This window comes from Saimiri boliviensis, chromosome X (genome assembly GCF_048565385.1).
Source record: "Saimiri boliviensis isolate mSaiBol1 chromosome X, mSaiBol1.pri, whole genome shotgun sequence".
NCBI lineage: Eukaryota > Metazoa > Chordata > Mammalia > Primates > Cebidae > Saimiri > Saimiri boliviensis.
In genome coordinates, this window is record NC_133470.1 from 51,888,225 (window position 1) to 51,902,757 (window position 14,533).

At 39.6% G+C, this 14,533-nt stretch overlaps 1 long non-coding RNA gene across 2 annotated transcripts in view; it reads left to right on the forward strand.

Annotated features, from left to right (window-relative positions):
* Nucleotides 1–14,514, forward strand: part of LOC104650237 (uncharacterized) — a 43,495-nt gene extending 28,981 nt beyond the window's left edge. For both annotated transcript variants that reach the window (XR_012515727.1, XR_743908.3), the window contains 2 exons: nt 2,215–2,381; nt 5,780–14,514. This is a non-coding gene — a long non-coding RNA (uncharacterized LOC104650237). The remainder of the gene's footprint in view (nt 1–2,214; nt 2,382–5,779) is intronic.
* The last annotated feature ends 19 nt before the right edge of the window (nt 14,515–14,533 follow it).

The window sequence follows — 14,533 nt, forward strand, 5'->3', positions numbered from 1 at the left end:
AAGAAAAAGCACCGTATTTGTTCACAAAGTACCAATATCTTTTCATTTAAAACACAGCTTTCAGTAGAGCTGTTATTTATAAATTTTTTTTTGTTGAAATGTATAAAATAAAATTCCCTAAAAACTATAATAAAATCAGAGAATTCCACACCTCCTTACCAGAGACTGTAAAGCATCTATCAAATATGGTGAAACTGGGACCAGGTCAAAGGAGGATGTTGAGCACATCTTCTGTAATCTCATCCTGAGTCTAGAACTCCAAAGGAAGTACCTAACAATATTTTACCTGGAAAGATAAGAAATAAATATTTATATTAACAGCTCATCCTATTAAAATTCATGTATAAGTACATAATATATTGAAATAAACTAACTTGACTTCATTTTAGAAATAAGCCTGACAAGCTCCAGCTTAGCTTCGCCCTCCCTGCCATGGTCCCCTCAGGTGCATTACTGGGTCATTCTGTATTCAGAGCCTTGAACCGCTGAGGTTCGGGTCACCTGTTCTCAGTACCTGTAACTTTTGTAACCATATCCTGCTTGGCAAGTCTACCTGCTATTGTGAAACTCCCCCACTTGGTGACTGACTGTAGGAAAGTCCCCCGGCTACCCTCCTTGATGACTGGATGGAAATACTCTTAGTAACCAGCAACTATGGGAACCTCCTGCCTCCTGGTTACCAGCTTCCTCCTACTAACTTGCTTGTTCTGCTTTTGTAAAATTCCGCTTCAGCTAGACTCCTTCTCCCCTCTCTTCTAGGTTAGGTATAAAAGGAAATCAGAGGAGGACGAGAGATTTTGAACAGGAGGGTCGCCGGTAATAAAGGACTCTCAATTGGAACTCAGAGTGTGGCACTTTCCTTCTAACTCTTTCGGGTATAACAATATGTGTATGACAATGTTCTTGGTTGCATTGTTCATAATAACCAAATTTTGAAAGTTGTCCCAATATGTATCAACAAGGATTTGCTAAATAAATTATGCTTTATTCACATAATGGAATACTATAAAAGAAGTAACTCTGCATAAAAGAACCTACAAACATGTTACGTCCTATTAAGTGGAGAAATTTTTAAAGGAGGATATATACTATGGTTCCATTTTTACAACTTTGTATATGTGTACATAACTGCATTTAATGTACAGGTGTATATATGTATAGGTATCTCTGCCTCTCTAGTCCTCTCTCTGTGTCTCTACACACATGTGTGCATGCATACATACAAATACACAGAAACTGCTATGGTTTGAATATTTCCTCCAAAACTTATGTTGAAACTTGATCTCCTATGTGGCAGTATTCATAGGTATGGCCTTTCAGAGGTATGGTGATTGAATCAGAGGGTTCTGGCTTTGTGAATGGATTAATCTGTTGACGGGTTATCATGGAAGTAGAAATGGTGGCTTTATAAGAAGAGAAAGAGAGACCTAAGCTACCATGTTAGCATACTTAGCCCCCTTCCATATGATACCCTGTGCTACCTCAGGACTGCAGAGTTTCTAACATCAAGAAGGCCCTCACCAGATGTGGCCCCTCAATCCTCAACTTCCCAGACTCCAGAACTGTAGGAAATAATTTTTTTAGAAAATAAATTTTCAGGTATTTTATTATAAGTAACAGAAAACAAGCTAAGGCAGATGCTATGAGTGAGACAGAACCTCCGGAGTTTATAATCACTTGATGTCTAGAAGCTGTGTTCGATTTGACATAGCCCCATCTTAATCAGACTGTTGATGGCCTACATGTGATGTAGGAAATATATTGGATATTGTGTGATTGTCTTTATCAAAACATAAAGCTAGACCACACTGCTTTAGGCCTAGACAGAATTTCCTCCACAGGGAATACGTTGCCACTGTCAGATTTAATGTGTGAAGAGGAAATAAAGACCTAGGAGGCAGGCCTTACATTGAATACAAATGAATAAAAAAATACTCCTTCCAGTATCCGGGGCTAGTGAAAAATTTGGCCTTGAACTCCACCTTGTGGAGAGATGTGGAGATGCTGTAAACACTTCTAGTGGTTGGAAGGTGAGCTGTCTGAAGCCACGTGAAGGCAGAAAAGAAAGACAAACAGGAGAGTCAACTTGGTAAGAGACTCCGGGATGGGCCTGTGCCTGAATAGTTGTAATTATATTCAGTGTAGCATTTTCCTTTTTATACTCCAAAAGTTTCAGTAAAATCTTACAAATGCTTACCTTATGCCCACTCTTAGGACTAAATAGAAAAGAGGCCATGCTGTTGGTTTCACAGCAGTCACCACGAAGAACAGCTGTTCCTAGCAGAGATGATTGCCCAGGGTTTAGCACCACCAGAAGCAGGAACATGCTACCATCGCAAAACTGGAGCAGAAGACCCTGAGAGGCTTGCTCATCAGCAGATGTGAGGATAATAATATTAAGGATAAATCATCTGAAAGCTCTATAAATGGTGAAACCCTTTTAATTATTAGTATTTACCTGATGATAGGATTCAGTGAGGTCCATATGATTTTATGTGGAGCCTTGCAATAAGTTTGTCTCCCAGCCTCCAGCCACTCCAGTCCTAATATACATATACTCTTTACAGTTCTAGACCTTTTAAAACATGCATCTGATCCTACTGTCACTGCTCAAAATCATCAATACTTTCCCTTCTGCCTGCAGAATAGATTCCAAATTTCTTAAATCTTCATTGAAAGGCCATTGTCGATTATCGTGTTAGATTAAACTCAACATATACTTCCAACCTCAGTAACCTCTATACATCTTTTCACTATCTTTAGGTATATGAGTCCTAGCTGTTCCACGAAACCCAACAATGTAATTTGGCAAACGGTAATTTTGACTTTTATCCAACTTGGCCCTGCTTTTCGTTTTTCAAGAGGTCTGAGTCTGCATTGGTTACCAAGAGTTTCTTACTCAAGGTATGGCAGTCAGTAGGAATTTCTGCCAGAGTATGGTGAACCAGTCATTGAGATTCTCCAGTCCATCATGAATTATTCAGTGGGAGAATAAAAGTGGATGAATCATCACCAGTTTTTTTTACCATCTTAACCCAGAAACCAAAACACAGTTAAAAGAAAAGTACACTAAGATAATCAACCAGCCAAAAAAAAAAAAAAAAAAAATTCCAAGTGAGATTTATTTTGTTATGTTCTTATTTTTTTAATAATGGCATTTTAAGCTGCAAAATATAATTGAATATGAATTAAACTGTAAACACATAATTGACTCATTTGTCTATTTTTCTCAGAGACAAAGGCACAGGGCTAGTTTCCTGTGAAGACATTCTAAACCATGTTAAAACTTGTCCAGTTTGTAACTGGCCTTTAGAATTTGTATAGGGCTGATTTTCTGCCCAGAAACTGATGTTATTATGTCTCTTCCAGCTATATTAAAAATGATTTTTTTCTTATATGTTTACATCAGATCTAAAGCCCTCACAAAACATGAAGACATATTTAAATGTAATCGTTTTTGCTGATTCTATGGACATGATCCTAAGGTAGATAAAATTAAGACTTCATTAAGAATTGGTCATTTATCCAATATCTACCTATGATCATTGTTGTCCACACACTGACTTAAAATTGCCTCCTCACGATTCATGGCACAGCATTGTCAACAACTTCAAAAGTGTTTTCACACTCTCATTTTTCTTGGATCCTCCCTAAACCTTGTGATGTACTCAGAGCAGATTCTGGTTCCATTTGACACACCAATGTCACTATTCTGAAGAGAAGTTTGGAATTCTCTAGCAAAATCAAAAATGTACCCACTCTATGACCCAGCAATTCTAGGCACATACACAACAGAAACTCATGTGCAAAAGGAAAAAATGTGTAAGAATATTTTATAACAAGGACTGAAAAAACAAAACTCAAACTGACAATTACCTAAATATTCATTCTTTGGGAATATATACATTGTGGTATAGGCACAAAATGGCATTTTATATATCCATATGAAAAGGTCACAAAAATAGAGCGAAAAAAGCAGGATACAGAAATACTGGCATGGTACACTATATGGGTAAAAGTTTAAAATACAAAAACCAGATATATTTTGGGGATAAACATATAGTAAAAAAATAAACTTGTATCAACTACAGTTTAGTGACTAAAGGAAAAAATGGGGTTGGAATAAAATAAGAACTAAAAGTATATCTCTAACATTTTATCTCCTTTACCAAAAAAAAAAAAAAAAAAAAGGCAGGGGGGACAAAAGAAGGAGAAGGAGTAGCAGCTATGTGGCTTGGGAGTCAGACATACTGATTTAAGACCTGACTCCTATAGGACTTTTCCCCTCTCTGGACCTGTTTCATACTCTGTACAAATGAGGAGGTAGACTAGATAATCCTAAGGCCCGCACAGCTCTTAAATTCTGTTGTTCTGACCTTGCCACCAGTCCTTGTCTGTATACGCTTATATCCTTAATTTCCATATACCCAGTTAACAATCTTCTATACATCTAAGTACAAAATTGGCATTTCCTCTCCTAGTACAGAATTTTATGGGAATTAAAAAGAAGAACAAAGAAACACATTAATTAAAATCTTTTTTTCCTTTTTTTTGTAAGAGCCAGAAAGTGAAAGCAATATATTGGCTAGTAATACTGGAAGAAACAGAGGGAAGAAGAGGCCTAGAGCCTCTCTACATCCACAGATTCAGGATGGGCACAATGGCTCATGCTTATAATCCCAGAACTTTGGGAGGCCAAGGTGAGCCAATCACCTCCAGTCAGGAGTTCAAGACCAGCCTGGCCAACACGGTGAAACCCTGTCTCCACTAAAAACACAAAAATTAGCCAGGCATGGTGGTGGGCGGCACCTGCAGTCCCAGATACTCTGTAGGCTGAGACAGGAGAATCACTTGAATCCGGGAGATGGAGGTTGCCATGAGCCAAGATCACACCAGGGCACTCCAGTCTGGGAAACAGAGTGAGACTCCACTCCAAAAAAAAAAAAAAAAAAAAAAAAAAAAAAATTGATTCAAATGTTATAATCATGATAAAGTTTTTGCTTGTTTCATTTTGTGATTTGCTTTCCCCTCTGTGGTACCTTTATTCTCATTCAAATCTTCTCTATATACTTTCAAAGGTGGCCAGTTACAGGTCCAGGTTTATGACATTGTTAATGTAAACTTTAAACTACCAATAGATAAAAAGTTCCTCAACTTCAAATCCCAAAAACTACAGCTCTACACTCTCTTATAATTCCTATCATGGCATAGATGAGCACTGCAGATATTTTTTTTTTTTTTTTTTTTTTTTTTGAGACGGAGTTTCGCTCTTGTTACCCAGGCTGGAGTGCAATGGGGCGATCTCGGCTCACCGCAACCTCCGCCTCCTGGGTTCAGGCAATTCTCCTGCCTCAGCCTCCTGAGTAGCTGGGATTACAGGCACACGCCACAATGCCCAGCTAATTTTTTGTATTTTTAGTAGAGACGGGGTTTCACCAAGTTGACCAGGATGGTCTCGATCTCTCGACCTTGTGATCCACCCGCCTCGGCCTCCCAAAGTGCTGGGATTACAAGCTTGAGCCACCGCGCCCGGCCAGCACTGCAGATATTAAACCAGTTTCTGGATTTTATACTTATTTCCTATCTGCATTTTCCTGCAAGAATAATATTAACTCACTGACTTATGGTAACATTGTTTTACACTTAAATATCCCATTATACCTCACAAGTGTTTCATTGTTCATTATATGACTAAAGCATCACAAAAAGCCTGTGAGGTGCATGGCTTATCAGTACCATATGCCACCCTCAATTACCTGTGCCTTTCATTTTGTTTCAGGAAATAATGGGTCCAAAAAGAAGAGAAGTTGACTGATTTCCTCATGTCTCACTGGCAATAGATGGTAGAAGCGGAGCAAGAAGGTTCTCCAGTATCTGCTGCTTCCCCCTGAATTTGTTCACAATGTACAGCTCAGTGACGCCTGAGAAAACATCTTTGTTGTCCTGAGCCTGGCCAGACATAGACATTTGACTCCATGGTTACTTGGAGAGGTAGTACATCCTCTTAGGGTAAATGGGCTCACCCTGGAAAGCACCACGGACCACCCACGATCATGACAGCATTCCCAGGGTCAGAAGCAACATATGGAGAAACCCCTTATCCTGAATGCATCTAAGTCCTGCCCAGATTTAGGGGAGCTGGAGCAGGAAGTTTAGGGTCTGGTATTGGGATCCCAAGGTTGGAGTTCTAGCCCCTCTGCTGATTGGCTGTAGGACCTGGGAGACCTGCCACTTCCCTTCTCAGTTTCTTTTTGTGAGACAGGGGAGGCAAACATCTGACCTCACAGAAGCACTGAAAGTTATCATCTGAAATAATGGCCATAAGATTGTTACTGCCACCTCAGTTCTCTTCTTCTCCATTGCTTCTGTGGACTCTCGTAGCAAATCCCTTCTATTTGTCTTGAGAATAAAATACCCAGGGCCAGTATTGCTTCTCTTAGCCAGCCAATTAGTCAAAAAAATACTTTCTGATGTCCCAGAAAGAACCTTATCTGTGCTGGGCAATGTCTAGGATATGGAGAGGAATTCAACCACACAGCTGTTGCCTTTAAAGAGATCACAGAGAAGCTGTCATTCTGGGGAACAGGAGGTAGCAGTAAATACTGTAACAAAGGGATAAAGGATATAGGAGTACAAAGGAGTGATCAACTGACCAAGCTGTGGCATTAATTAAAGACTTCAGATATGAAACGTTTAAGTGAGTCCTAAAAAATTGAGCATGTTTTCACCCAGGTAATGCAGTGAGAGGAAGCGCCTTCCAGGCAGGAGAAACAAGTATAAAAACCAAGAGACTTGAAACAACTTGGACTGTTGAAGGAAATGGCCTGAAACATAAGGAGCAGGCAGTAGTAGTAAATAGTGTAGTAATAAATAGTTAAGCTAGAAAGCTGGAAAGTAGCCAGATCATGAGGGGTCTTGAATGCTGGCCTGAAAAGGTGGTCTTCATTCCAGGCAAATTATGTAATGCTGTCATGCAGTTCAATGGCCCCATTTGTCATGCAAAATTACAAACTACATTTCCATTCCGTGAAACTGCCCACTTTAAAAGGCATCATCAATTTCAGACAATACTGGTATGTTAATATTTATTCCAAAAGCTGCCTTTCCTTGTGCAGGGTGATAGTTTTCAACAATTACTCTTGAGACATCTGTTTTTCGTGCCCTGCAGCTAGTGGTACTCATGTGAGCAGGGCACTCACATTCTAGTGAATGAGGGGAAAAAAAGTGAGTGACAGACAAGGAATAAGAGGTGAGGTTTAGTAAACTTTGGGGTTCTCTACCCTTCTCCCAGCCATCCCATTATTCTTCAATTCTTTTCTCTCTTCTCATGCAGAATGGAATCTCCTAAGAAACAGTCACACTCTCACACAGGGTAACTAGTAGTATTCCAAGTATCTGAGGATTGGAAAGAAGTGGGCCAACAACCATTTGAACTACTGTGTGGCTGAACCTGATCGTGTGTGCACAATGATTTGTCTACTTCAGTGTTTAAGCAAGGGGGGGCCCTAAAGCCAACGAATATCCACAGTAATTAACAAATATTCAGCAAATAATAAATAACAGATGTCTATGGGAACCAACAGTTTCAATAGGCCTGGGTGAGTGGGATGAGCAAAGGCTCTGCAAGGTCAGTACTATGCCAGGGAGGGGCTTGATTACTGAGGACCCTGCTGAGGCCATCTGCACCAGAAATATTTTGTGTTCCATAAGTAAACGCTAGTAAGAAGAGGCAGATCACTGAATGGTAGCATCTGGGTAGTGCTTGGCCATGTATGTGTAATACAGAAGACTGATATAATAGAGTGGTAGGTTAACTCGGGCTCTCCTTTCATTGGTCCTGACTTCCTTCTTTTATTTTAGATTTTTAGAGATGGAGGTCTCACTATGTTGCCCAGATGGGACTTGAACTGCACTCAGGGATCCTCTCACTTCAGCCACCTCAGCAGTTTGTGACACTTCCATTTGTTTTCTGCTGTGTTATAGGGTGGGGACAGAAGATTTAAAACAATAACCTCTTACCTTCTAGGTGTTTGCTGTTGGTCTGATGATCTCATTCACAACATTGGGGTGGGTTGAAAGAAACCACATTGTCCCTCAAAATCTTTCCAGCTTTAGAGACGTCTAAGGAAGAAGTGAGTTGCTGGTGCTCAGACTGGTGGACACATGACTTTGATACAATGAAAACAAAGTCATTTAAGGGTTCTTGGTGGTAGGCAGGTTTATTCAAAGGAGCTGAAAAACAAAAAAAGTACAGTGGAGGAGCTGGCATTTGAGATTAAGTGAAAAAAAAAATTGTCACAAAGATTTACGAGGCAGGACAAAGGCTGAAAAGGACTTCCAGGACATTACACTCTTCGTTTACCTCCTACCTCACTGGTAGTGACTTCTCTGTCTCTTGTTTGTGTCTCCTCTTCTCTCTGATCACTTTAAGATCCAGGGCTCTGTCCATGGTCATCTGTTGTTCTCTATGTACACCCACTCCCTAGGGTGATCTCATACAGTCCCACGGTTTTAAGTATCGTTTACATGGAGAAATTTCCAACTTATATATCCAGCTTAGCCAGACCTCTCCCATAAACTGCACACTCATATATCTAATAACTGCTCAACAGCATCACTTAGATGTCCTAAAAACACCTTCAAACTGAACTTCCCCAAAACTGATGTCCTAGCCTCTCCTCTTCCTAGCACCCATCCAAACCACAGCCTTCTTCATCTCTATCAGTGGCAACTCCATCTTCCCAGTTGTTTTTTGGAGCCATCCATGACTCCTTTCTTTCCTTACATTTCACTTGTAGTTTGTGAGAAAATTCTACTTACTCTTCCTTCAAAATATACCCCAAATTTAAATATCTCTCACCACCTCCATTGTTACGTCTCAGATACCATCATTTCACACACTGGATACTACAATACTCTAACTTAGTTTCCCTGCTTCCTTACTTTCTCCCCTATAGCCTGTCCTCAAAACAGAAGAGAGATTTTTTAGAAATATAAGTCAGGTCAATTCTCTACTGAAAATCCACAGTGGCTTTATGGACATGGGATATAACACCCAGGTTGTACTTCAATGATGAACTTATTATGCGTCTTCAGCTCTCACTCTTTAGATTGCCTCAGCTGCTGAAAGCAACCTTGTCCAAGGCTACACCCCTTCCCGAGGCAGCACATATCCAAAGACTGATTAATGTAGGAGTTTAAAGACCTGTAAATATTACCCCAACTCTGAAGGGCCATTCTAGCTCCACAGCTTCCTGCGGATATGACTGACACTGCCATTGAGTCTTTTTCAGAGCTTCACTTCTTTCTTCGTCTTCCTGCTAGTTTCTCATTTCTTCCCCAGGTATTGACCCCAAGGGCACTGCTTAATACATTTTCTACAGGATTAACTTTGTTTCAGGGTCTGTTTCCTGAGAAAACCCAACTTGTGATAGGCTCCCCATTTCATGCAGAGTAAACGCCAAGTCTCTACAATGCCTTATATGATTTAGAACCCATTTCTTCTCTGACTTCTCCTATGTCTTTCTACTTCACCTATGTTGCTACCCCTAAATCAGCCTTTCTGTTAATCTTTGAACATGCCAAAGACACATCTATCTCTTAGGGCCTTTCCTCTAGCAGTTCCTTTTGCCTAGAAAGTTCTTTCTCTAGATGTATGTTTGGCTAACTCACTTCCTTCATTTATTTGCTCAAATATTACCTTCTCCATGAAGTCCATCCCAATCTCCCTATTTAACATGGTGACCTACCACTTATCTTCCTTCTTACCTTGTTCTAATTTTCTTCTTTTCATAACAGTTATCACTTTTTGACATCCCACATAATTTACTTATTATATTTATTTTTTTATTGTTAGCCTCTCCTTGCTTGAATGTAAGCTCCACGAAAACAGGCATGTTTTGTTCACGAAATATCCCAAGTGCCTAGTATAGTGCCTGGAACAAAGTAGGCACTGAATAAGTTTGTTGAACAAATGAATGAATAAAGTGGATTAAACAGAAGGAACAAAGTGCATGTAGAAAGACAGTGACAGAAAGGGAAGAATATGAACGAGTCATGGAGAAAATCACAGCTATGAATCACTTGGACTTCACTCTTGGTGCTACTTTTCTTTATGCAAATATTAGCCAAAAAAAATAATAATTAGAATATTACTTGGCAGCAAGAGACCTAGTTTCAGTCGAGCACTCTTACTTGCTGTGTGACTCTGATTTCCTTTTTCTCTTTAATTTCCTTATCTGTAAAACGGATTTAATAACATTCAGCTTCCAGTATCCTGTGAAGATTAAGATGTGCCCAGAATATAGCAGGTGTTCAACAAATGTTTACTGACATCCCGACATCTTCTCAAGGCAAATGATTTAAACTTATAAGCAAATGTCTTATAGTATGTGCTTGAAAATGTAACCAGAAAAATAGGTATACACATTCATTACATTACATATGAGCTTCAACTTTCTTATATACCTGTTTCATAGATTTGGGGTACAGGAAGAAATCTGCCCCATTTCCACTGAATCAGTGACCTGTTAGCCACTTTACTTGCTTTCTAGGATAACAGTAGAAAACATATTTAAGGCCGGACCCAGTGGCCTGTAATCCCAGCACTTTGGGAGGCCAAGGCATGCAGATCATCTGAGGTCAGGAGTTCAAGACCAGCCTGACCAACATGGTGAAATCACGTCTCTACTGAAAATACAGAATTAGTTAGGCATGGTGGTGCATGCCTGTAATCCTAGCTACTTGGGAGGCTGAGGCAGGAGAAGTACTTGAACCAGGGAGGCAAAGGTTGCAGTGAGCCGAGATCATGCCATTGCACTACAACCTGGGCAACAAGAGCAAAGCTCCATCTCAAGACAAAACAAAACAAAAATTAAAAACTCCAAAAAAATACCAGAAAACAATAGAGATATAGTGTTAGCTGTGCAGAACAGGAGAGAGGAATCACAGGCCCTAGGTCTCAATGTTAAACACATTACTGAGTTAATAGCTATGGATAAATGGCATCAGCTATTCCATCCTTTCAACTTTTTTTTTTTTCTCTCTAGAACACTCCTTCCTCTAATCATTGTATGAGCTGGCTTCTTATAATTTAATTATTTGCTAATATCCCATCAGGCCTTTCTCTAACAACCTTTTGCTGAAGTAGTGCCTTTATTTCAGTTACTCTCTATCCATTGCTCTGGTTTTTTGTTCTTCATACAATTTATCACTCTCTGAAATTATATAGGTTATTTGTCTACATCTTTGTTGCTTTTCTCCCTTCTAAAAATGTAAACTCCCTGACAGAATGGACAGTATTTATCTCCTTCATCACAACTAGGCCAATCCATCAAAAAATAGCTGAAGGAATGAATGAATGAGTGATTGCATTCGGGGTAATACCCTGCTCTCTTAACTGCCCAGTAATGTTATAAAGATTAATGAGCTCTCTGAGAAAACAATCTCAGTTCTTAGGAGAGATTAAGAGAGCTATGCACATCCAAAGAATTATTTAAATAATTTCTTTCACATTTCAGTAACAGAATTTCTAGACCTATATTCACTAGTTAAATGTCACTGGAGCATTGCTAAATATAAAGGTTAACCAAAAGGACATGCAGTCTACCCTATTGAGAACTAAAAAGAATTCACCTTTATTAAACATCTGTGCTGCACTATGTTGCATGCTAAGGATTTAGTTTCTCATATGCCTCTAAACAGAACAGAGCAAAGAGCGTTACCTTCACTATCAAGATGAGGAGTAGACTCACAAAGATTAGGTAACTTGCCCAAAGTTACAAAGCTAGTAAAACCTGAAATTAAAGTCCAATCAGCTGAACAACAACTTCTTCTTCTTCTTCTTCTTCTTCTTCTTCTTCTTCTTCTTCTTTGCATATTTCATCCTCCCTTGGGGAGCATGTGGCCCTAATATCTGTGCTTCTTAGGCTAAGATCAAGCATACCATCTCCATTGTTGAAATGGCCTATTTGAAAACAGTGAAAGAAGAAAATAAAGCTTTGATAGTTTAGTTACTGGTTTTGTGAAATCCCAGTGGAAAGAGATGGGGGTAATTTGGAACTTTGTATAACTAGAAAAGTCAATTTTTTTTGCCCCAAACTAAGTGTAATGAGAACAAGGGTAAGGAGATGGAAGACTTATCAGGAAATAAGATTAGGGGCAAGGAAAACCTAATTTCCTAGATCAGTGTTTCCTCATCACTACTGATGATAAGAATCACCTGGGGTATCTTATACAGCTGCCCCCAGGTCCCTTCCCAAGAGATTTTGAATAATTATATCTAAGATGGGGCTCAGCGGTTTATATTTAACAATCACTCTAGGTAAATCTTATCAGTAAGTATAGGAAATAATAACTCTGATCTCACTCAATTGCTACCTATAAATCAGTCATTTTCAATGTGGGAACCCAGAACCAGCAGCATCAGTCTCATGTGGGAACTTGTTATAAACGTAAGTCCATGGACCCCACCCTAGACCAGCTAAATCAGAATTTCTGTAAGAGGGTCCCAGAAATCTGTATTTCAACAAGTTTTCCAGGTGATTCTGATGTGTACTAAAGTTTGAGAACTACTATGCTAAATAATCTCTAATTATAGCCAATAATTAAAAAAAACCTCTGACTGTTCAACCTCCAGGTGCAAGGAGTGGCGGAAGATGAAGTAGAATGGTAAAGCAGTTCAACCCCCAAAAAGGGCGTCCACCCAAGATATGCCTCCAAGAGAGACACTGTCAGAGAACACAGAGTTATTTGACCAAAAGAGTCACCCAAATGCCAGGATAGGTAGTCCTTGTCTAACAGGTTATGATATGTGCTTTGGACCAGAAACTACTATGTATTGTTTCCTATTTCCTCTCTTTTTCAAATGGTAGTTTTCATTATATTTCTCTGGTTATCTCCCCACTAGTGTATATTGGGTATGTTGAGAAGGGCAGTTTATAATTTAAGTATAGGTGACCAGACTGCTAGGAAGATGGATCTAAAAATGGCTGCATATCGAATAGGGATCTTGAACTTAATGCTAAATGCAGTAACTAGATAAGACTTTAGGTTTTTCTCCTTTGGGGACATGAATTTATCACACCTATGTGTGGGCATTTTTGAAAGAGAATGTGTAGGAAGAAACGTGTCCATGGATGCTAGATATTCAAATGAAGGAGCTATGCTAGGCATTTGTGATTGGTGAATAGCGTTCATTCTTCATTTCCCCAAAGCCCTTGATTCTATTAGAAATCCATCTGGTTCCAGGGAGATATACTCCAGGGCAGGGGTTCCCAACTCCTGGGCCACAGACAAGTACTGGTCCATGGCCTGCTAGGAACCAGGCCGCACAACAGGGGGTGAGTGGCAGGTGGGTGAGCAAACAAAGCTTCGTCTGTATTTACAGCTGCTCCCCATCCCTTGCATTACCACCTGAGCTCTGCCTTCTATCAGATATGCAGTGGCATTAGATTCTCATAGGAGCATGAACCCTATTGTGAACTGTGCATGCAAGGGATGCAAGGTTGCATGTTCCCTATGAGAATCTAATGCTTAATGGATTGCTGTCTCCCATCAACCCCAGAGGGGATGGTCTAGTTGCAGGAAAACAAGCTCAGGGCTCCTACTGGTTCTACAGTATTGTGAGTTACATAATTATTTCATGATATATTAGAACACAATAATAACAGAAACAAATTGCACAATAAATATAAGGCATTTGAATCATCCCCAAACCACCCCCCTCCCAACACCCACCTTTTCCGTGGAAAAATTCTTTTCCATGAAATCAGTTCCTGGTGCCAAAACAGTTGGGGACCACTGCCCTAGGGTTTAGGGATAGAACACATGACCTTGCTAAGCCAATCAGTGTATTTCATCCATGGGACTTGAGTGACTAGTCAAAGTATCTGACCTAAGCCAGTTGAGAATACATCAGAGGACACAGGTTATCAATCTTTCTCTAGATTGGACTGCTGTAGCTGGAACTACTGGTCCAATTTTGCTACCATAAGAAAAAGCAGCCTGAGAATGAAACTGACACACAGAGGGAAAATCAAGAATCATAAACACTGAGCCTGAGCCCCAATTCAAACTATGCCTGAAGCCCATCTGAGCTCTGGATTTTTATTTATATGGATCAATGTTTGATAACTGTTTAAGCCTGTTTGAAATGGATTTCCTGTTACATGCAGGGAAGTTCTGTTAGAAACGGCAAATCAAAGCTCTAAGTATGAATTTGCATATGGCAGTAGATGTGAGTGCAAGTTTAAACAGAAAAAAAGTAATTGTTCATTTCATTTCTGGATTATTAATTATAGTACCTTAACTGTTCCCACAGCTTTAATATATAGTTGGTTTTCCTTTTAACTTCCCTCAGCAAAAATATACTGGCCTCTCTTGAGAAGTTCCTCTCACAAAACATATTATGTTCACATATATTTCACATTCTATTATGGAGAAAAATTTGACTGGCAGAAATTGTGGGTTGGTAGGGTCATGTAAGTTTTCATTAAACTGGGTTAGGGTTTGAAGGTTTGAATTAATTACACCT